General features: G+C 40.8%; 1 protein-coding gene across 11 annotated transcripts in view; it reads left to right on the forward strand.

Annotated features, from left to right (window-relative positions):
* NRIP1 (nuclear receptor interacting protein 1) overlaps window positions 1-21,361 on the forward strand; it is a 141,299-nt gene that overhangs the window by 63,425 nt on the left and 56,513 nt on the right. For 5 of the 11 annotated variants that reach the window (XM_041414767.1, XM_041414763.1, XM_041414770.1 and 2 more), the window contains exon 3: window positions 11,507-11,591. The gene's annotated coding sequence lies outside the window, so the exon portion shown is untranslated. Of the gene's footprint in view, window positions 1-4,652; window positions 4,783-4,811; window positions 5,046-11,506; window positions 11,592-21,361 lie in introns of those variants that run through there. The other 6 variants (XM_041414769.1, XM_041414762.1, XM_041414772.1 and 3 more) reach the window with 2 other exon arrangements.

Consider the following 21,361-nt stretch of genomic DNA (forward strand, 5'->3'; position numbering starts at 1 on the left):
GTAGTGCCATTCCTGCTCTACTGGTGCTTTCTCGTGCCAGTTTATGAACAGGGACTCCAGCGTGGTTATTTTCTGGATGTGCTTTCACACTACCAGGAACGTGAGTCATCAGAACAATGTTCTCAGAAATATAATCTTCATGTTTGTGCAAGTGGGATGAAATTGAAGGAAATTCAAGAGTACAGGATGCTCTCTTCTGGAAAAAAAATCCTGGTATTTTATTTTTGTAAAATAATTAATGTAAGGTAGTCATATCAATTTAGCACCAGGCCATTTGACTCTTCTATAGAAGGTGTAAAGTAGTGTTTATTTCCTGCCAGTAAATGTAAGGCCTGAACTATTAGTCCTGGTTTAGGGTCAAGAACTTGCACACCCCTACCCCAAAAACACACATGGTGAAATAAGCCTCACCCTAGCTCGTGCCTCAGAACGGATACGGCGTGCTGGAGGCATGGCCAAAACTCACCAGATGCTGCAAGCATATGATTCCTCCATGAGAGTTTATATGGTACAGCTGTCTTTAAATGTTTCTGTAATTGAAAAGACTCTAGCATCTGGTCCTTTGCTTATTACTCTTAGAATAAATAGTCACGATCTGAAGTCTACTTTTAAATAATGCAGGGAAAAAAAAATTAATTTGAGCTGCTGAGGGTACATTCCTCTCAGATGACCTGCTTGGAAGTACTTGTAAAAATGGAAGTAGACTCCGTAATTAAAAATAAAAAAAAAAAAATTAAAAAAAAAAAAAAGAAAAAGGAAGTGGAAAACAACTCCAGTAGGGAATGATAGATGTATGCATACAAATACTTTTATAATTTTAAATGTAGGTAAGTGAAAAAGCAGTAGTGTGTAGTTTTTATAACTTTCAGCTATAGAGGGTATTCCTTTTACACGTTATAGCGTAATTCAACTCCACCACCAACAGTTGCAGACCTGCTGCTGTCATGAGGAAAACAGGAGATTCCCTGTGGTACCCCTTGCAGGAACCCTTCCCTGGACCAGTTCTTCCTCTGATAACTCTGTAAGGTTCCCACTGATTTCAGGTACTCCCAGATAGTACTCCTGAAGAACAGCAGACTTTTGTACCTTACTACTTCAGATTTATGGATAAACACCATTATATGATGATCATTAATTTAGGCAAATCTTCTTTGAAGTCCTTTATTGAATAAACAGGATTCATAATGACTACTTTTTTATTTTTCTTCTCTATTTTTTGGTGTATGTGTGTGTGTGTGTCTCCCTAAATTCTGGAACAACTAGGTGATTTAATCCTCTCTGAAGGCACCTTTGAAATGGTGGCTAATCTGACATATTACGTGAATTGAACTAGGCTGAGTCAAGGACAGAATTTCATTATTTGTCTATGTAAGGCTGACAAACTATTTTAGAGGAAGATTTAGTCTGGAAATGCATTTCTGTAAAGCTAGCTAACTTCTCGACCACATCCTAAGCCTCTCATATCATGATTGGATGCCATAAAGCAAGGCCTTAATTATTGTGATTGAAAAAGGTAGTTTCAGAGTGGTTAGCTTTTTGAGAGGCTGAGATAACCTTAAAAAAAAATCAAAATAAAAGCAACTGTAGTTCTTCCAAGCTGTTCAAAGCACCTTATGTGATTTAAAAATAAGCTAGCATTAGCTTAAAAATGTTTGGGAATAATAAAATAGCATTTGCATATACTTTTTAATAATAATATGTGTCTTTTTACCATATGGCACAGACCAAAACACAGTGTTGGTCTATGTTTTGCTTCAGCAAGTTGAAGACAAAGTTTGCTACTGAAGATGCGTCTTTGCTTGTCTTTTTTAAATGCAGTGTTGTAATCATCAAAATTATCAAAGAGAAGTTGTAGGTACATCAACTATTTATTTAACCATTTTTAAATGGTCAGACAGATTAATTTTGTTCTTCAAGAATGTCAGAATCATAGTTATATTTTGGTTTTGTTAGAAGTTTTCCTTGGTCAAAAATATAACTGTGTCTTGTAAAGGAGGGGGTGCACTATGATATACTTTTATAAATATAAAAAAGAAATGTTTAGCTGATATTACCAAAGTATGACACCAATAGCTCTCCACTAAGTGCTTGCAATTCTGGGAGTGAGTTCTAATGTAAGCTCTATAAATACGCTTTTCCCTTCCAAGACTGATGCAAAGGTAGGAAGTTTATGCTTCCCTGTCACCATTGGCCTTCCATTTAACAGCATCTTAGAGTGATGAATTCCCTTCGGAAAAAAAATTGCACAGTGTCCTGTTTTGTGATGTCTGTAGGAAAGTGAAGGTGTGAACACCACCCACAGATGGTAGATAGGTACAGCCAGGGATGCTCACCTTTTATGTTTGGGGAGTGAGTGTGTATTTAGGTTTGGTTGAAGAACATTCAGAAAGGACCAACAAATACACAACAGTATTTTCATGCTTCCTGAGAGATGGATTTTACTGTGTGATGGATTTTTTTCCTTTACTTGTACAGGATATTTATTTGGTATACTGTTTGAATTCTCATAGTTAAGTAAACATGGACTAGTGGCACCATTCATTGTGATACAACTATTAAGTGGTGGAAATAACCTACTAAATCTTTGTTTTATTATTTAATTCAGTCTCAGTTGATTGTATCTTTGTAAAACTTGTGTCCTCAAGCAACTATATGTTACCTGACAATAATCATCTTAACAAATACTCCACACACAAGTTTTTTTCTGTTGCCTGTCCAAGATCCTCATTTTGTAGGTCTCTCATCTACGCAATACATTCCCTAAGGTTAAGAATGAAAGATGTCTCTACTACAGACACTCTTGATTGAAATAGCAGATAAATTGCTGCAGTAATGAGAAAATTTCCTTTTCCCTAGATAACTTAGCTGCTTAGCATTGAAAAAAAATTTGAGATGAAGATCCTTTATGAAATAAAAAATTAAGGATCATTTCTTTATGATCAAAATTTGCTAATGAGCCTATAATGGAAATGAAGAGCAAACCCATTCTTTTAATGGAAGTACCATCAGGCTATATTATGAGACTTATGCTCTCAAAAAGAGGCTTGTATAAACACTGTGACATGCAATGGCTTTAGAAAATGCTGCTGCATGTCTGGAAGAAAGTGGTTAAAAACACATGATGAAGTTAACCTAAATCTTTCATTGGCTTAAAAAAATAGGTCAAGTAATACATTACTAGCTCCACTCTAAGCCTGTACACAATCCGTACATTCCAAAGTGAAAGAGGTTTTGCTTCATTCCTACATCCACTTTCATTCATGTTATCTCTCAGTTAAAATATTTAGCTTTTCATAAATGTGACTCCCTTTTGCTTTCTTTAAAGTGGAAATTCCTGTGCTCTTTAATATTAGTTTCGTTACTAAAAAGGCGCTTGAACAGATCATTTATTTTACCTGAGTTTTAAAACTGAAAGGTTGGCATGTGTTAATGCAGCAATTACCATGCAGTTTATATGTGACTTGCAAACAAATTTGCTTCTCTTTCGTCAGTCTTTGACTTGTAGAAGTGAAGTATCATGAAGCACTCTGTAAAGCGTTTGGCAGACAGTGTGCGACACGTCGAGACGTTTGTTAAACACAGGCACACAGGAGGTGTGATGAAGGTCGCATGCACTTTGTAGCTTCGTTTATACAGCCAGGTTCAGCCTGTATCTCTGCGTACTCTCTTTGGTGGCAGTAAAGTCTAAAGAACAACTTGACATTCAGTGCAATTTCTGACAGCAGAGGCTTGGGAGACGTCGCCTACCAAAATGTAGGGCTGACTCTTCTTGGGAAGCACTGCCCAACTCCGGGTTGCTTTTTTTTTTTCTTATTTTCCCCCTCCCAAACTGTATTTATTTGCCACGTGGGCAGACAGCATCGCTTTGATAAGCCGGTCTGCCGCCGATCCTGGAGGCGCTTCCCCTCGCCTGTCCTCCTTCCCCCGCATCACAGGGACCGCCGGGCGCCCTGGCAGAGCCGGCAGGGATGCTCCCCGCTCCCGGTGGCCTGGGAAGCAGGGGCCAGGGGTAAGGAGCCGTGCCGGGAGCCGGCAGGGCCGCTGCCGGGGGCAGCGCCAGCCGGGAGCAGCCGCAGGTGCCGGGGCCGCTGCCCTCCCGTGCCGCCGACGCTGCCGGGAGCATCCCGGCCTTTCCTTCAAAATAGCGGTAACAATAACAATAGTAATAATAACAATAACAATAATAATAATAGCCCTGAAGTTTCTAGCGCGTGTTTTTTTTTTTTTTTTTTTTTGGAGGAAAGGCTGAAAACATAAGCTCTAAACCGACAAGTACTAGTAACACTAGCAGCGCCCACCCTCCCCTATTATTTCAAAGCGGCCGAAGGGGGAAAGGAAAAAAGAAAAAAAAAAAACCAAAAAAAAAAGTGTTATTTTTAAGCCACTGCCGTTTTCATTAGATACGCATCCTCCGGTGCTGTCGCTCGTAAGTTTGTTTCCCGGGGGCTCTGCGACTTCAGATTAATTAGAGAGGGCAGGAGGGGACGGGATCCGCGTACGTGCGGCGCGGCCGCCCTGCCCTACCCGGGCGGGGCGGGGGCGCATCCCTGCATGCCCGCATCCCGCCTGCCTCCTGCCGGGAGGTTACCAAAGGGTTAAGAAACTTGGCTGGAGAGATGAATGGCGCGGCGCGGGGAGGGGCCGGGCTGCGCCGCGGCGGGCGAGGTGGAAGGCGGAGAGGGAGGATCGCGGCTGCGGGTTAGGCTTTGAAAGTCAGCCTCGCAGGCATTGCAGCAGAGCCCCGAACCGCGGAGAGCAGCGCAGCGGAGCTCGGCTCGCCCTGTATGTGCTCGGGGATGCGCGGCGCGGGGGGGACGCGCGGACTCGGGGGTGGCGGGAGGCGGCGCGTCCTGCCCTGTCCAGCCCTGTCCTGTCCTCCAGCCGCGGGGACCCGTCCGCCCGCCTCGGCTCCGGCAGCCGCCGCTCCCCCGGAGCTCAGCGCCGGGACCGGCCGCGGCACCAGGGCGGCGTGCGCGGCGGCTGCGGCCGGAGCGGCTCCGAGGGGCTCGGGCAGCCCGCCCGCGAGGAGCCGCGGCGGCTGCGGGGTGAGTGCGGCGCTGTTCCGCCGGGGAAATGGCCGAGCGGGGCGGGCTGGGCCGGGGCCGCGCTGCCGGGCGGCGGCACCGGGGAACAATGCCGGGGTGAGCCCGGCGCGGCGGCCGCGGCACCCCCGGTGCGGGCGGAAACTTTGTCTGGCCGCGGTGGGTTTGGGGGAGCCGCCGGAACGGAAAAGTTACTAGTCCGTCCCCCCGGGAGCCGCGAGTGTTTCACCGAGCGCCGACCGCACGCCCGGGCCCCCTTTTCGCGGGGAGCCCGCGCCGCCCCTCCCGGTGCGAGCGAGCCCCGCTCGGTGCGCTGCGGCGGCGGATCGGGCGCACGGCCTCGCTGCCGGGGCTGCGGGCAAGGCCCCGCCGCCTTCCCGGCCCCGGCGCTGCACGCCCGCCGCCACCTGCGGGCCCGCAGCCAGCCCGGGGCTGCCGCCGCCGTCCCCGCTCGGCCGCGGCTCAGGCTCGGCTCCCTGCGCCCCCCAAAGATGCCTTCTCATCGCTTCGGGCTCCTTAGGGACGTCGCTGTTTCCCTTCTAGACGAAAGGTTACTTTTCCAGACGTGGTGGTTTTTTTTTTTTTTTTTTTTTTTTGGTGTGTCCCCGAAGCCCTCTAAAGGTGAATTTTAAATTTTTTTTCTTCCTCCCACTTCCACCCTTCGTTTTTCCCTACAGAACATGTTGTTTGAGGCTCTTCTTTCGAAGTGTCAGTGGGTGATTAAGTTGGAAGGTAGTGAAACCTAAGGAGACGTAGTGTGGGCAAAACGGGGGCAGCGTTGTAGCGAGTAGCCAGCCTTGTGTATGTGCTGCACCTTTCTTCTTCTGTCTTGTGTGTGTATCCTGGTGATTTACTGGGCTTTTAGTTTAAAGAAGGATTCAGATAAAATGCTTGACACATGTTGAAGGTGTTGGAAAAAAAACAGTGGGATTTCTGGCTTTGGGATTATGTTGTTGTTAAGAAGGCTGAAGTGGAAGTTGTCCTCTTTTGCCTCATCTCTCTGGAATCTGGAGACTATATTATTCCTTGTTTTATTTTGAGGGGACCTGCTGCAGTGTCAGACAGCTCACAGGCTGATTAGAATTTAACTGAGTCATGGCACTATAAATGTTCAGAGATACCGTAAAGCTTTATTTAACAAAGAGTGCGAATCCAATCTGTGAAGACCTGTGGGGAGGAAGCAGTCACTTGTGGAAAGGGGGTGGTGTATTCCTGAGCGAGTAGGGAACATTTTCTTTAATACACAAATGTGATTTACTGCTTCTAGGGCTGACTGAGCACATGAGAGAGTGACACATTAAGATGCCAGATGACAAAAGCTCTCTGAGCTGAGGGTATCTTGTGGTTGGGATCACATATATTGGCATCTGAGTAATTCTGCTCTATGGGCATCAGTAGCTAACATCTTGAAAGCAGAAGTTCTCATCAAGAAAGGTGTTCAGGCAGCTTTGGGGTTTTGTTTGCTTTTGTTGGCTGAGGCAGCTGTGTTCCCAAACTTGTGGTTGAGAAGTTAGACTTGTTTTTCTGTCAGTGGTCTCCTGAGGTAGAGTTGACATGGACTCCAAAGCAAGACTGAGTTAGGCTTGAGTGAAATGCGTATGTGAGGGTGTTTGTGTTTTGAGAGTGCGATGGAGGAGGTGGGGAGTAGTGACTGCGTGTTTTGGGCAGGGGTGAAATCTGACCTGCTGCTAGACTGGCCTGTGCTTCTGGGTTATCTAATGAGCAGGAGCTATCAATGGCTTCCAGGTTTTGTAGGCCGTGCATGCACAGAATACAACATGCAGTCGAATGCCAAACCATGCTGGATTGAGGTTTTTGAGGTTTTTTCCCTTTTAGTCTTTTGGAAGAAAATTACAGATAAAAACGTGCTCTTCTTTGCTTCCCATGCTTGTTTCTTTTTCTAAAGTGAATGATGTGCTAACCAAAATTTATGATAGTCATAAAAACTATGTTGATAAAGAAGCAAAAGTAAATAATTTTTTATATTGTAAACTTAAAAGGGTGATCTAATCACTGGCTCTATCACCTGCAGTGTTTGGGGTAAATTTGTCCTGTAAAAGGCATCAAGAAAAACTTCATGTGGTTCAGTTAATTCAAACATGAATTAACTTTATGATGCTTGTATGATGTTTGCCTGTAGTTTTGCTTATTGCAGGATTTGCTTAAAAGAATTGACAAAGTCTTGCTTGCTTAAAGCTTATTTTGTCTCTTCAGAGCAAACTTTTTTTTTCTGGCTTTGAACATCAGCAAAAAGTTTATATAGTGCCAGCTTTATTATCATTAGCAGTGAGAGCACTGTTAACTTTACCAGCAACAATGCGGGACATGGCTACAATAAAAGATAAATCCTGTTTTGCACTGTGCAGAGCACATGTATAAACTTGCCCAAGGCAAAGCCAGGGAGTTGCATTTCCCCCAGTCAGCTGTCCTGCTGTAAGGCTGTGCTTGACACCTCCTTGCAGAGCTATCAGAGAAGACACGAAGACCATAACATCTTTGAATTATTATTTTAGAATAGCTCTTCAGAGCTTGCCTGTATCTCAAACTCCAAAAGTCTTGTGGGTGTTTCTTTTTCCTCTATATGAATGTGGAGAGGATCCAGAGGAGAGCCTGGGGGGTGTGGGGTTCCCAGCTGGGTGCCTGGTTTGGGGGCACAAACTCCTTTTCCATGGGGGGCTTTGGTGGCTGCTCTCCCATGTGTGTGGCCTGCAGGCAGGGCAGGGCTCTGCCACCTGCTGAGTGATGGGTTGGGTGATGAGCAGGAGGCAGGGTTAATAGGATTGCTATCCTATGGATTAAAAAATTTCAACGCCCTTTTGGGACAAGAAATGCAAAGTTTGAAGTATAAATCATTGCTCTCAGGAGGGCAGGTAATGACAAAGAAGCAGAAAGGTATGTAGGTAGGGAATGAAGTCTGAGCAAGAGGAGAAGGTGTGAAAGGATATGCATAAATGTACAAAAAAAAAATAGAAAGCATAAATTTGACAGTCTGTCTAAACAGCCTTGAACTGAAGACAAAAAGGTTAAATGGTAACAGCATTTGTGGTTTGCTCTTTCTTCCTGCCAGCAGGCCAAAGCGATAAGAACAGTAACTGAGCTGTGCTGGCCTGGCCTGCCTGCAGCACACAGGGCGAGAGCTGGGGGGAAGTGTTCAGCAGGGTTGTGGTATTGCTTTTCCACATTTTGGTGTTAGGGATTCACTAGTTGCATAGGAAAAGACTGAATTAGAGAACAGCAGACAAGGGATGGCACCCAGTACTTGTGGGTGAACATCTAGGATCACGTGAAAACTCATGTATTTCCCAGTGGGAAGATATTCCTTGGGAAAAGTGGGCAGAGGGACTCTTTTGGTAAAGATGAATGCCAACTCTTTAGGGTTTCTGGATTATTTATTTCACATACTTGGAAATGCTAGCAGACCTATTTAGCACTTGAAAGAATTAATTTGGTAATTTATTTGGCTGTCTGTTGCAGGTCACTTGGCTTGATGGTTGGAGAAGGAGAATAGAAACTAAAACTCATGTAAATAAATATTCATGTGTAGGAAGGGGAAGAAGCAGTTGCTAGACATCTTAGCTTGGGTCAAACCCCTCCTGGCATAGTCTTCTCATACTTAAATTGCTGTTGGAGCTCATTGCTCTTGTTTAATTGCCTGTCTTGAGTGAAATTTTGTTTTCATACCACTTATTTCTAAATTGCCTTCAGCAGAGGAAAACCAATGTTGCTTGTAGACAAAATCAGATTAAAAGCAGAAGCTACAGATCTTCTGTTTTAGTCAGTGGTTTCTAAGACTGAGTTTAGTGTAGGAGAGAAACTCAGTGTTGGGTAAGACTTCTAGGAGGATGATCTTCCTCCTCTCAAGAAAGGAAGTTGTGAGGGAGTCCTTGCAAAGAGATGCTAGATGTGTTCCAGTCTGGGATGAAACTATTATTTGAAAACAAATAAGGGGGTATTTAATTTGCCCAGAAAATAGTCCATGAAGTTCTGTGTTGAAATGTAGCCAAGCAGTAAGTCTTGCTCACAGATGCACCATATTTTTGTTCTCATTGGTCCTAGAGTTGGTATTGTTGTTCTGATTTTTTTTCCCATAGCAAACTTTTAAGATTCATATCTACCTGCTTTCTGCTTCTTCTCTGTGCCCCATCCTACTGTGAAAAGAGAGAGGGAAGGTGAACTGAAAAGGCCTTTTCAGTGATGTCAAAAGCAAGGCTTGCCTCAGATGTAAAAAGAAATGACAGTTTTTGCCCCAGGAGATGGCCTTACTGGTGGTGTTTGTGTTATCACCTATCCTACATTTGATAGTCCATAAAACAACACAAATCAACATTCCAAAAACTATAAGATGCATAAAGCAAGTGGTTCAGATGCAAAGAATAAAATATTATATATTTGGGAATAAAATATTACTCTAGACTAAAGTTTTTTCTTCTCCTCAATTTTTAAAACATACTGAAGAAATACGGATTTTTTTCCAGAAATAACAAATTCTGTTGTTGTCTTTTCACTGAACTCTCATAAAGCTTTTGTAGTCACTTGGAATAATACAGAAAAGACTGTTGAATGCTGACCTAAAGGAAATCCCATCTATACATTGAACCTTGAAGGCAGTACTGTATGGAGTGTGTCCTTGTGTCTTGTTCTGTGTTTTTCTCTACTACGTGGCAATCTCTCTTCTCCTGGAAGTAAGAATGACTAAATTGACTCGTCTGGTGAAAAATATTTTGTCTACATCTATAGTATAGAGCAGTAATACTGGAATTAACTATTTTTCTCAAATTCAGGTGGCTTGTTTTTTAATAGTGCTTTCTTCTGCTCTTTGGGACCTCTTGTCCTGTTTTTCGTTGTCTACAAAAGATTCCACATCCAGCTTATTTACCCTTTCAGTAAAATGGAGTTGAGAAGGCTTTGAACTGTGTTTATTTTGTCACTTTACCTCTCATTTCTCTGTTAGTGTTTACTGTGATGGTAGATCTTTTTTCCCCCTCTTCATGAATACGAATTTTGAGGACTGTGCCCCTTTTGTGGTGCAACTTACCTTTTCATTTTGTTATCTATATGGAAAAAGGATTTAAAATATTGTCTGCATGTAGTATTCCAGGGTATTTACTTATTTTTCAGCTTAATTGGCTCTATTGGGCATCTTTTGTTGGGTCTTGGTGCTGGCAGTAGTCCAGCATGCTGCTATTTCATGTCCCTGAAAGCTTTGAATAGGTGTTTTTTTGGATGATGACCCATTGATCAACACCTGTATCTTTTTTCCTAGTTAGCAAGCACATTGCAGTGGTCAGAGTTGGATGTTTTCTCTAATCTGCCTTGGATCCAAGGGGTTTTGTGGAGGGAGAAATGCTCAGATGTGCTCCCAGCACACACATTTTCCACTCTTCCCCCTCTATCCTACCCACCTGGACCCACCTGTGGAGTCCTCAGTGCTTGAGAAATTCTGTGCTTAAAAAGCTTTTGTATATTTTGTTTGTTTGTTTGTTTGGGGTTTTTTTGTTTGTTTTTTTTTTTTTTTTTTTGGTGGGAACAGAGGCTAAAGGTGTTGAAATAAGAAGAGGAACTCTCCCACTGCCAAGCAGAAGGAGGGAGGGGAAAGTTCAGCTTAGTGGTGGAGAAAGTATCTCCTTTTTAATTTTTTTAAGTGTATTTTATTGTATCTAAAGTTGACTATGCGTAATAAGCTTGCTGCTTTGGTGGTAACAAAAAAAAGACCTTTAATAGTGAGGCTTGTTGCAACAACAAGGCTGAAATAGTAGAAATAAGAATGATCTGGGCTAGCTCTAAGTTTGCAACCTTTAGCAAAATTTCACTTAAGAATAATGGACAAGTGCTGAGAAGAACTTCTAAGGTTGGGATTGTAATGGATAGCATTCTCTAACTAAAATAAAATAGTGTTCTATACTGTTCTTGAATCTCTCAAAAGCAAATATTACAACTTCTGCTGGATTATTTTTTTCTAACTAATTTTGTTGCATTTAGCATTGCACTCACCTATTATACTATACTCTTGTCTTTTCCTTATGTATATGCAAATTAATAGAGGCTCTTTAGAAACTGATTTTGATGTTCATGGGTGCAAGTTTGAAGTGTTAAGTAGTAACCACTACATAGGAAGGAGGGCTTTCATGTCACAGCTGTTTTTTGAATGAAAGGAAGGAAAAGAGGATTCTGGATTAGAGTTGAATGTGGATTTTGTTCTTGCAGAATAATGTCCCTTAATACAAGTCAAGACAACGTGAGTTACTTCTACTGGTTTTACTCATGGTTCTGTCTGGAAGATTTTGATTTCTGAAGTTTGGAACTACATTGTTCTTCTGAGATGAAAATGTTATTTGCTGTTTGTTCTAAACAAAATAAAACATTGCTCTCTGTTACACCCGCTGTAAGAAAGTAGATCAAGGTGTATTAGGTAGGAAAGAGTGATTTGCAGAATTTCATAGGGGGATTTCTGCTGTTCTTTTCAGATCAAGCATGAAATTTTTGAGGAAGACAATTAATACATCCTTGGACTCCTGAAGGAAGAGCTTTCCTAATGGAACCACATTCAAGGTAAAAAATTTGTTTGGGTTGTTTACCTTGTGTCTGGTTTGGGTTTGTTCGTTGTCTTGCCAAAGCTGTCAGACAGCTATGTGCCATATATAAGCCTTTTAGGATTATAATATGTTTTGAAGTGATAAATGTTCAAGTTAATCCCTCTCTTTTCCTGTAAGAGTTGGGTTTTTTTAATATGTGTGCTGATTAAAGAAAAATACATATTTTTGTAACGTCTGAAGTTTCTGTGTGTAATTTGCTGTTAAGTTCTGAAGATTTAGCCCACCTGTTTGGGAGGTAGCTAAATAGTGAAGAAATTGATTTACATGTAATTTCAGAGTGAAAGAGAAGATTAAATAACACTTACTGTGTTACCATCTCTCTTATTTTTTAAATAAAACAGATCCAGATTGAGCTTGTGTGGCAAGGGACCATCACAGTAAAATCGTTATTAGATATTACGTTACAATGGCTTGTAGACATTTAGCATCACTGTCATTTTGTTCGGATCTGCTCCCTTGGTTCCCATTTCCTAAATCCTATTTTTCTTTGATACCAGGGAATAATTCCCCGAGTGTTGTCCAGTGATTGCTTATGTATATGCACTTTGGTTTGTGAGTCATTTTATTCACTTGAGTAGCCCCACTGTCCTCAGTGGGCCTAAATGCATGCCTAAGAACTTGAGAATGCTGATGAGCATAAAGAATACAATTTGGGCATGTAATGGTTGACAAGCAGTTGTTGTTTTGTTTCTTGTCTCTCTTAGGACTCATTTGCATTGCCTCCAGTGGCAACTTTTGTGAGCATTAGTAGGGAAGGTCTAGAAGCTGGAGGCAGTCATATCAAATCCCAGCCTGCAGAGCTTTCTCATATCTATTGTAATGACACAGATTGCAGATGCAAGGATATATTTTTCTCTTATTTTAAATAAATCCATGCGTTGCTGGACTTTACTCAAATACAGTATTGGTCTGTGTAGTGCTGTTTGAGCATCTCCAACATAATAAAATATAGCCAAGTGAAATCATTAGTGAATATATGTACTTCTTAAATTGTAGGGATTTGGATTTAACCAGAATCAGTGCTTTGGAAATAGCCAGAAATTGAGATTACAAATTCATTTTTTCCCCCCACAATGTTTTTTCTATCTGACTTCTCAAAAAAAGAAGTTGAATGTTGCTGTAGTGCATCTTGTAGTTGTCTGAGCAATTGTATTTACAGAAAAATAAATGGTATTACTTGCTGGTCTCAGAATCAGTAAGACAGGCACTTTGGAATTAAAACATAATTAATTAATTAGCAATTTAAAACTGGAGAATTGTTGTGATCAGCAGCAGATGGTCTCTTATACAGCTTTAATAGAACTTAGTAGACAGTGGCTTTTGTGGCAGCAAGCCTTTTGAAATCTCTCACATCTTCAAAGTAATTCAGAGCTTTGGTTCGAGATTGACTATATAGAACTCCTTTTACAAAGACTAAACAGAGTTGCAGAATCATAAACTCTAAAGAAGGATGTTGCACCAAGTGTTCAACTTGTCAGTAAAGTGGTTAAGCTAAAGATTTGAGACCATGTTTGTCAGTGTACACATGGCTGGTAATCCCCACACAGTTTGCATTCTGTTTCTAACCTGTATTATAAAGCAGTTATGGGCAGTCATTGTTGTTTTTCATGAGTGGGGAATAGGTTTGTTTACTAGTTATAAGTGTTAATTGTGAAATACCTCTGTTGGTATACCAAGCTTGCTTGCATACATAAATAGCTTTGTTGTTGAGTCCAGTAGTGTTTTGATCAGAGGTTTGTTATTGTCACTGGGATTAGCGTTCTTGTTTAAGTCAAGTCAGAGTTCTGGATCCTTAGGGTAGACTTTCTCCAAAAGAGTACTGCTTTAAAAAAATCTGCTGGTCTTGTTGATGCTGTGTAACCTTTGTGAATTAAGAGACAGAGCAGAAGGCAGCCATGCTTTAGTTGAGCTTGCATAAAAGGAAAAGTGTGTAGCTAGAATGAATAAATTATGTCTTTGTTTAAGTTTGTGCAAGTCTGAGAAACTTCAAAGGATGCAACTCACCTAGAGATGCATATGAGAATTACATACTAATAGTAAGTGTAAGTATCTTGTCAAAAGAACAAGATGGTGACTCAGTGTGAGGAGGGTTGGCAGAGGCAGCCTTTAATTGAGGAAAAATTGGTCACTGTAAACCAATTATGTCTTGTTTTTAATGATGGGTTTCAGAGAACAGCAAATGAGTGCAGTATGATCTTGGCTGATAGCATGTGCTTTTCTTGTTGGATATAAACCCAGAAGCCTGAGGATATGAAGTTGCTTCCAGAAGTTTCACTTTTCTTTTTTTTTGTTTTCCCTCACCCTCCTCTAAAGAGAAAAAAGTAGGCTATGCCAGTGGAAGAAACTCCACTTTTTTTGTTGTTAAACTGATCAGTGTTTGAACATATTTTGTCTTTGAGAACTAACACAGGGGTTGGTAACTTGCAAGGTAGAGAAGCATCCCTCATGTTTTCCGTAGCTTGGCATTTAATATGAAAAGCAAACTTTTAGGTTTAACATATTTGAACTTGTACTAGATAGGGTTAATAGGCTAGAACAAAAGGTCAAAGCATAAGGCATTAGGCTTAATTAAGGGAGAGCAAGAGTGGCGGGAGTATGTGACAGTTAAATGGGTTTCCCACAGACTAATGTCTGTTACAGTGCAACCATGCCTCAACTTAAGTGGGTTATTTTGTGCAAAGGGCAGCCTCGATTAGCAGTTTGACATGCCAGACGTTTCTGGCCAATCCCATCTGTTTTGGAGGTTAAAAAGCATACCTTTATGAGCTGATAGATTGATTTGTGTGCCCGTCTGGTAAAGATTAGGAGTCCAAGGCCGATGCTGTAAATGCCAGTTATAGAATATTGTGCTTTCTTAGCCGCTCTTTGTTTAAACTGTGGTGCAACGGGGCCAGCGGCTCCAGAAGTGACCGCGCGGCAGGGGTGCCACGCTGAGAACTGGGAACCAGAAACACTCAGGGAGGAACATTTCCTCCTTCCTCAGGTTTGTTTTGAATGTGAGCCTGTAGGCTTTGGGCGCTTTCCTCGGGAGGGGAATCTGGCTTAGCGCGTTCCCACGGAAGGCTCACGCCTCTTCCTCGCTGCAGCCGCTGCTCATGTGCTGTCCAGAGGTTACCTGTCTCAGCATGAACACTTCTGCAGTTCCAAGCACAATTGGCTGCAGGACAGTTTTGGTACTTGAAAGGTTTCAGCATCTGAAACTCATTTGTCTGAACTTCTTATGCTGTCTGTATCCTCCCTGCTCTGCTGTTGAACTGGGACGATACTCGCGTATGCTGTTGTTTTTCCTTTGTAGCTCTTACTTTCAGAATAGTTTCTCTGATTGTGTCATGAGGTTGCCTTAGAAGCCTAAAATAAAATAGGTAGCACAGTAAGTCTTGACTGTGTTTCTCGTCATCTTTATGACTTTGTAAAGTCAAAGTTACATTACTATTAATATAAGACTATTAATAAATTGTTGATGCAATAAAACTGTTTTTGATAATGTTCAAGGTTCATACACAGTTGAAGGTGATTATCCTATTTTAAAATCAAGTAGAGGTCAGACTGTATTGTAAGATAACTGACTGTGGCCCAAATGGTATGTGATGGCTTCAAGTCAAATGACAGTCCTCCTCACTTTAAATATATATATGGTTTAGAAAGAAATTGTTAGCTTATATTGCATTTTATGTAAGATGCTGATTAACTTCTGGTGCATTTTGTGAAAAGCAGGGAGATATGTGCATTCACCTAAAAGTCATGCTTAAAGCTCTCATTTTTAAGGTTTCCCTGTTCTGTCTCTTTTTCCATTCAAGCGGTGACACTTGTAGCTAAATATAACTGAGACGTATTAGAGACAAATTAGCATTTGGCACCCTGCATTTAGCATTTCTACATTAAGTTTTAGAAATAGTCACCTGACTAAAGTTTCTTGGTTTTCTCCTTGCAAATGTGATTATCTTTCCCTTCTTCATTTAAAAGAAAATGAAATTGGATGATAGCAATGATATGCTACTCATACTGTAAAGATTCCTTGTACCTGAGCTATATTTTTTCTGTGGCAGCTGTGACCTGTTTCTAAAGAGGTTTCCTGATTTGCCAGTAACTTGTCTTTACTTTAGAAAGCTCTGTAAGAGCCACCCAAGATTTTCCTTTTTTCTTGTGAAAGTCTGTTCTTTTTACTTCTGTTTGAAATGCCTACAAATATTTAGTGTCCTTTAGGATGAGCAAGGCAACATCATTATCTTGCAGTCTATTTAGTAACATGGAGCTGAAATGGGCATATGCAGCATCATGTTCTCTATGGAATAATATCTATTTAAATGATTCGGATCTAATACATATTTACATGAAAAAACGTCTTGCCCTTCTCTGTGGGGAGAGAAGGTGAACAAGCATAAATTTTATAATACTCATTGCTTCTCTTGCACTAAATCATACTTAAATTGCAGAAGGTTGCTGGCTTGAGAGTTGTATAAAAAGTGCTTGGCTAGTAAAGTAGGGTGCAGGGAGTTTTATCTAATTTAATACTAAGAAAACGTTGTCAGCTGCAGTATATTGATACTGGACTGCCTAAATCCAAAAGCTGTACTTTAGATTTTTGTATATGTATATTTGTAATAATTTTGTGGTTATAATACACAAAATGTAACCCTGAAATGATCCATTAGTGCAGCATGCATGTGTGCTGCATTTTGGCTAATTTGATTGCTATTGATCATATCTGAGCCATTATCTAATATCTTAGGAATGGGTGGACTGTGTCTATACTTTCCTGCTGTTTCAGGGCATGTCATACTTTATGAAGCTTCTTGCAACAGTCATTGTTAAAAGTTTTTTCTAATTGCTGTTTGAGCATTATTGACATTTCCCCCTCCAAGTGTACCATGGGTGAAGCAATGGCGGTGTTCATGTAGCACCCTAAAAGCTGCAAACTTGTCAGTTTAGCATTCCCAAGTGTAAAGGCACTATACCAAATATTCACTAGTTCTCAGTGATATGGATGTATTTTTTAAGAGTATATTTTATTTAGAATATTATATTTTATATTTATTATATTGTGTATTTCATTTAGAATATTGTAAAACGTTTGTATAAGGTATTCATACAGCTGGATTGGCCATTAGGCATTAGAAACAATTCTGAAGTGTTCATTGCTTTCAACTTTGAATAGTCCAAAAAAAAAAAAAAAAAAAAGAATGGACTTTGTCTTTGGTGTTTTAGAGGATTTGCTTTTTTGATCTAATTGATGTAAAGCGAGTTCCTGGTTGGTATCCCTGACCCTTTGCAAACTGGGTTGGAAAGATGCTGCACAATCTTTGTGAACTGGCCGACTATGGATTTCTCCTTATTTTAGATTTCCATACTCTTTGACCTTGTAGTTGTTGACTTTGGTCTGGAACAATTTCAAAGTCATGTAAATGAATGTAATTAATGTATTGCTTATCATCTCGGAGAGTTCACAATGATGCTTATTGGCTAGAAAGGTTTGTTTACTTAATATGGAAGGTTAATAGAAGGTTAAATTTTACTGTGTAAAATGGCTTCATAATGTTTTTATTTAGCAGCTGAGGAAAATAGTGTTTGAAAAGGCAAATAATAGTTTTATTTGACCTCCATGTGTTTCCTGGAGCTTGCATTATTGGGAAGATTTATCTTCATTGCATACTCTTATTACAGTTTTCCTTTCTCCTTGTTTTACAAAGGGAACCTCTCAGAACTATTTGGAGGCCTTTGTGTACCAAAGGAGCTACATTAAGGAAGGAAGTGCAAAAATGTTTGACAATAATTGCTATAAGTAGTCCATCCACTTCCACTCTGTCTTTTGTTCCCCCTCCCTGTTTTTGCCAGAATGAGATTTGAGCTTTGTTCTTTGGTGCTTCTTTTGTCTTTATTCCCACTGCTGCAGAAATGCAGTGAGAAAGCAGCATGAAACAGCAGGGAAGAACATCAAGATACTGGTTTCTGCCTTCATTTCTCAGGCAATAGAAAGAACTGGGCCTAGGCCTCTATTTTCTTGCCAGTAGCCTTCAACTTTGTTTGACTGTAGTTGTTTTGCTTATCATTTATGGAAAAAATTGCTCGCCTGAGTGGGTTGTTGTTTCTTTTTCCCCACCACTCTGAAGTTTTTGTAGTTGGCAAAGAGATGAGTACGTGATAAGTGTCATACTAAACAGAACAAAAAGACCCAAAAAAACTTTTTCCCATACCTTTTTTGTCTCATGGTGTTTTTCTAGGATTGGAGCTTCCAGATGGAGAAGCAAACATCCCTACTGGGTTGGGAGATCCAAGCAAGGGTGTTCTGCCAGTGCTACACTGGACTGAGTTTGGTGGGGAAGGACAAAGCTATGTGAAATGTGGACACAACTATCTGCTCCGATTTCTGGGTCCATTTGGGCAACAAGGACTACTGGCTGTGTTTACCTTATTTTGCAGAGTACTTGGTTTTTGTAATTTCTCTCATCTAACAAGAGAAGCATGTGGGCTCTTCTGTGTTGAGGTTGCTAACTTTCTTCTGGTTACTTGAATTTTATGTGCTAAAGTAAGTATGCAACCATGAGAATATCCTACTTATTAATTCAACAGGTAGTCTTATTTGACTGTTTCTAGATTGTGGAAATACTCTGTAACTCAAACCCAAGAGCAGCCCTTGCCCTCCCATTTTTGCAAGAGCTGAAGGTTTCAGGTTCTATTCTGTCATTCCTAAGTGTGAAGATAGGACAGTAGCTTGTTTTCTCTTGAATTTATATTAACAACAATAAATTGAAATGATCTGAAGGGGATACCAAAATCTCTTTGGGTGAGATGTGAGAAAGATAAGAAGCTAAAGTTCAAAACCAGAATATAATGATCCCAAAGGACTGGGGGCATTGGGGAGGTGGAATACCACAGATGAGTGTGAAATCCTTCAGTTTTGAAATCAGGGATGGTGCTGTTGAGTTCTCCAAGTTCAAAATTTTCCTGAATTTCAAGATCATGTGTTAAAGTCCTAGAACTCCCAGAATAATAGATCTCTACAGGTGCATGGCTATGGCAGGGGAAGGCAAAACCAGCAGAAAAATCCCTGTAATCCATTACTTTGGATCCCGTTTATGAGAAATAAGGGAAGAATCTATGCATCTTTGCCATTCACTTTTGCTTAGCTAACATACTAAAAGCAAAACTGCTCCAATCTGGTAAACAGTGGCCGTGTAAGAGTGCAGAATGTCTTGAAGAAAAATTTCCTCTTGCCTCTGGAGCTTCAAAGGATTTTTCAAGAATCCGCCCTGGTCCTTTGACGGTAGTGGTGGTTAAGTCTACCTTAAATTTTATCCTGCTACAAAATAAATGCAAAAAGACCGTTTAATAAACTGTGCAAAGAGGTTACAAAATAGTATTTTGTAACCTCTTTGCACTCCCTCACATAGGTTTAACTGCTGAGATGAAAAGATAACAAGGTTGTGCAGAATCACATTTACTGTTTACTGAACTCTGGCTCATCTTTAGATTACAATATCAAACATGAAAGTTTGAGTGTGTCTTGTGGATATAGCTCTTTGAGTAGCATTTTCTGGAGTGCTTGCTCACAAACCTTTTTTTTTTTTTTTAAGATTGTTTGTCATATGCCCAAGGCTATCTGAGTATGCATATGACCCAGCTGGTTTTTGATCTGAAATGCATAAAAGGTCACTTTGCTGAACTTTATCTTCTGGACCTCAAGTTTTACCATTAATGATACTTTGCTGTGAATTTCCTAAATGGAAAAAAGGATCTGTTCAGTGTGCCCTTCAGGCTTTCCAGGCAATTTCACTTTTGCCTTACCCTGCTCTGCTTTTGTTTTCAGAGTATTCTAACACTTGACAGAGGAAGTGGACACTATTTTTGGGGTAATGCTGAGTATTTGGGGTTGCAGTGCTGTATTTCTCTAGCTCTGATGTCTTGTCCAGGCAAATGTCAGCTGTAATCTGTCTCTGCAAAACTGAACTTGAGCATTAAGGTAGGTCTTAAAATATTCTCTTTGTGCTGATGATCACACTGCTTCAGTGTCTTCTACCTTATGACTTTGTTGTTACTTTTTGAGGAAAAATTGTGCATGCTTCACAAGACACCAGGAGCACAAAAACAATCGAATTTCCTCTGTTCTGGCCTTCTGGGGATATCATAGGCCCCTGCTGCTCTGCTTGTTAAGTAGATTTGGAGCCTCTGATACCAGTTCCTCTCTTGGATAATGGATTGTATGAATTTAACATATAAGCATGCTCGCCTCCTTTTCCTGTCCTCCGTAAAGGTCACTGTACAGGAGGGAAAGTTGAGTCATGGGCTATAAACACTTGGAGGTCTGCTATCTGTTCTAATTTTTGTTAGCTTATTGCTCGGTGCTGTGGCAGGTGGACTTTGTCAGGTTTATCCGTGGCAGTGCTGCTGACCCTGGTGACCTGCTCCATTGCTGTGCAGAAGGTGCCTTCCCTGCAGGGAGATGGCACAAGCCAGGGTGTGTCATCTCCTCACTCGCTTCTGTACCTGCTGAGCAAAGCGAGTTGCTTGGAGGTGCAGCTGTCCTATGTGTGGTTTTTCTTAATTTTTTTTTTTAAATCTAAAAACTTGCCCATGTCCCGTGACATAATCTTCAGGATTCAGAAAACTCTGGCAGGATGTCCTGCATTGTAGAAACAGCAGTGGTGGTTTAAATAATTCAGGAAAGTAACTTAAGATACTGCAATATTTCTGAATATTGCAGATATCATGTAGATAGGAGATAGACTGTGTGCAAAGGCATGTAAAACCGGTGTAGTAAAGCTGGTGGTACCACAACAGGAAATACTTCTAAGAGTGAGAGGGGAGTAATGGATGGGAACCATTTTTACAGTTCCTGAACCCCTTCCGTGTGTCTGGGATGAAGTACCTACTGTGATCAGCTTTTTAGGTGTTGTCAGTTTTGGGGTTGTGTTTTCTTGCTTGGTTTTCAATACAAATTTAGGTTCTGTAGTTAAGATATCAATCAAATGACCTCATACATTCTTGTTTGGAAGAATTAGGGCAAAAAGCTTCATGGCATAATTGAACTTGTAGTGATGCAATTTACTTGTAGAAATTTTAGGGGGAAGAATATATTGATAGAAGTTTGGGAAGGGAATTGTGTTTATTTTGCATGCTTTTGAATCTTTCTGGTAAGTGAGAGCCTTATTTTTTCTGGGTAAAATAGGTCTTGCTTGGATGGATCAAATGTGACATTTTTAAGTATCATTTGTGGAAAAATTGTTTGGAAAGCTACTTATGGTTTTGAGAGTTCAAATAATGCAGTGCTCTTCAGTTGTAATACATAAAAATGAGATGGAGAAACAAACACATGCTTACCTTTCAGCCTGCATAAACAGCCTTGCTAATTAAGGGCAAATATCCTTCCTAGTTTCCTTTTTGATTTAATCATTAGACTGTATTAAAAATGTGTAAACATAATTCATAAACTCACTTTCCTGAGTTCTGACTCCCTGTACATGTGCTGGTGTGCTCCAGCACTGTGTTCCTATATTTGTTATTTACAAGTGAGTCTCTTAAGATACGTAAAAATAACGGGTAATTATCAAAATAAGATCACAGAAGGGAAGAAAAAGGTGTAATATCAGTGCTTTTATTAGCTCTTCTTGGCTACCTCATGTGTGCTCTTTAGTCTTTGCAGATTGTTCATGTGTAATGTGTTTTTGTCTGGAAATGCAGAAGTTTATTTGAGGAGTTCAGAGGCCGTGGTATGGATGGGAGACTTGTCTG

This window comes from Onychostruthus taczanowskii, unplaced genomic scaffold, assembly GCF_017590055.1.
Source record: "Onychostruthus taczanowskii isolate IOZ18803 unplaced genomic scaffold, ASM1759005v1 scaffold47, whole genome shotgun sequence".
In the NCBI taxonomy this organism is placed as follows: domain Eukaryota; kingdom Metazoa; phylum Chordata; class Aves; order Passeriformes; family Passeridae; genus Onychostruthus; species Onychostruthus taczanowskii.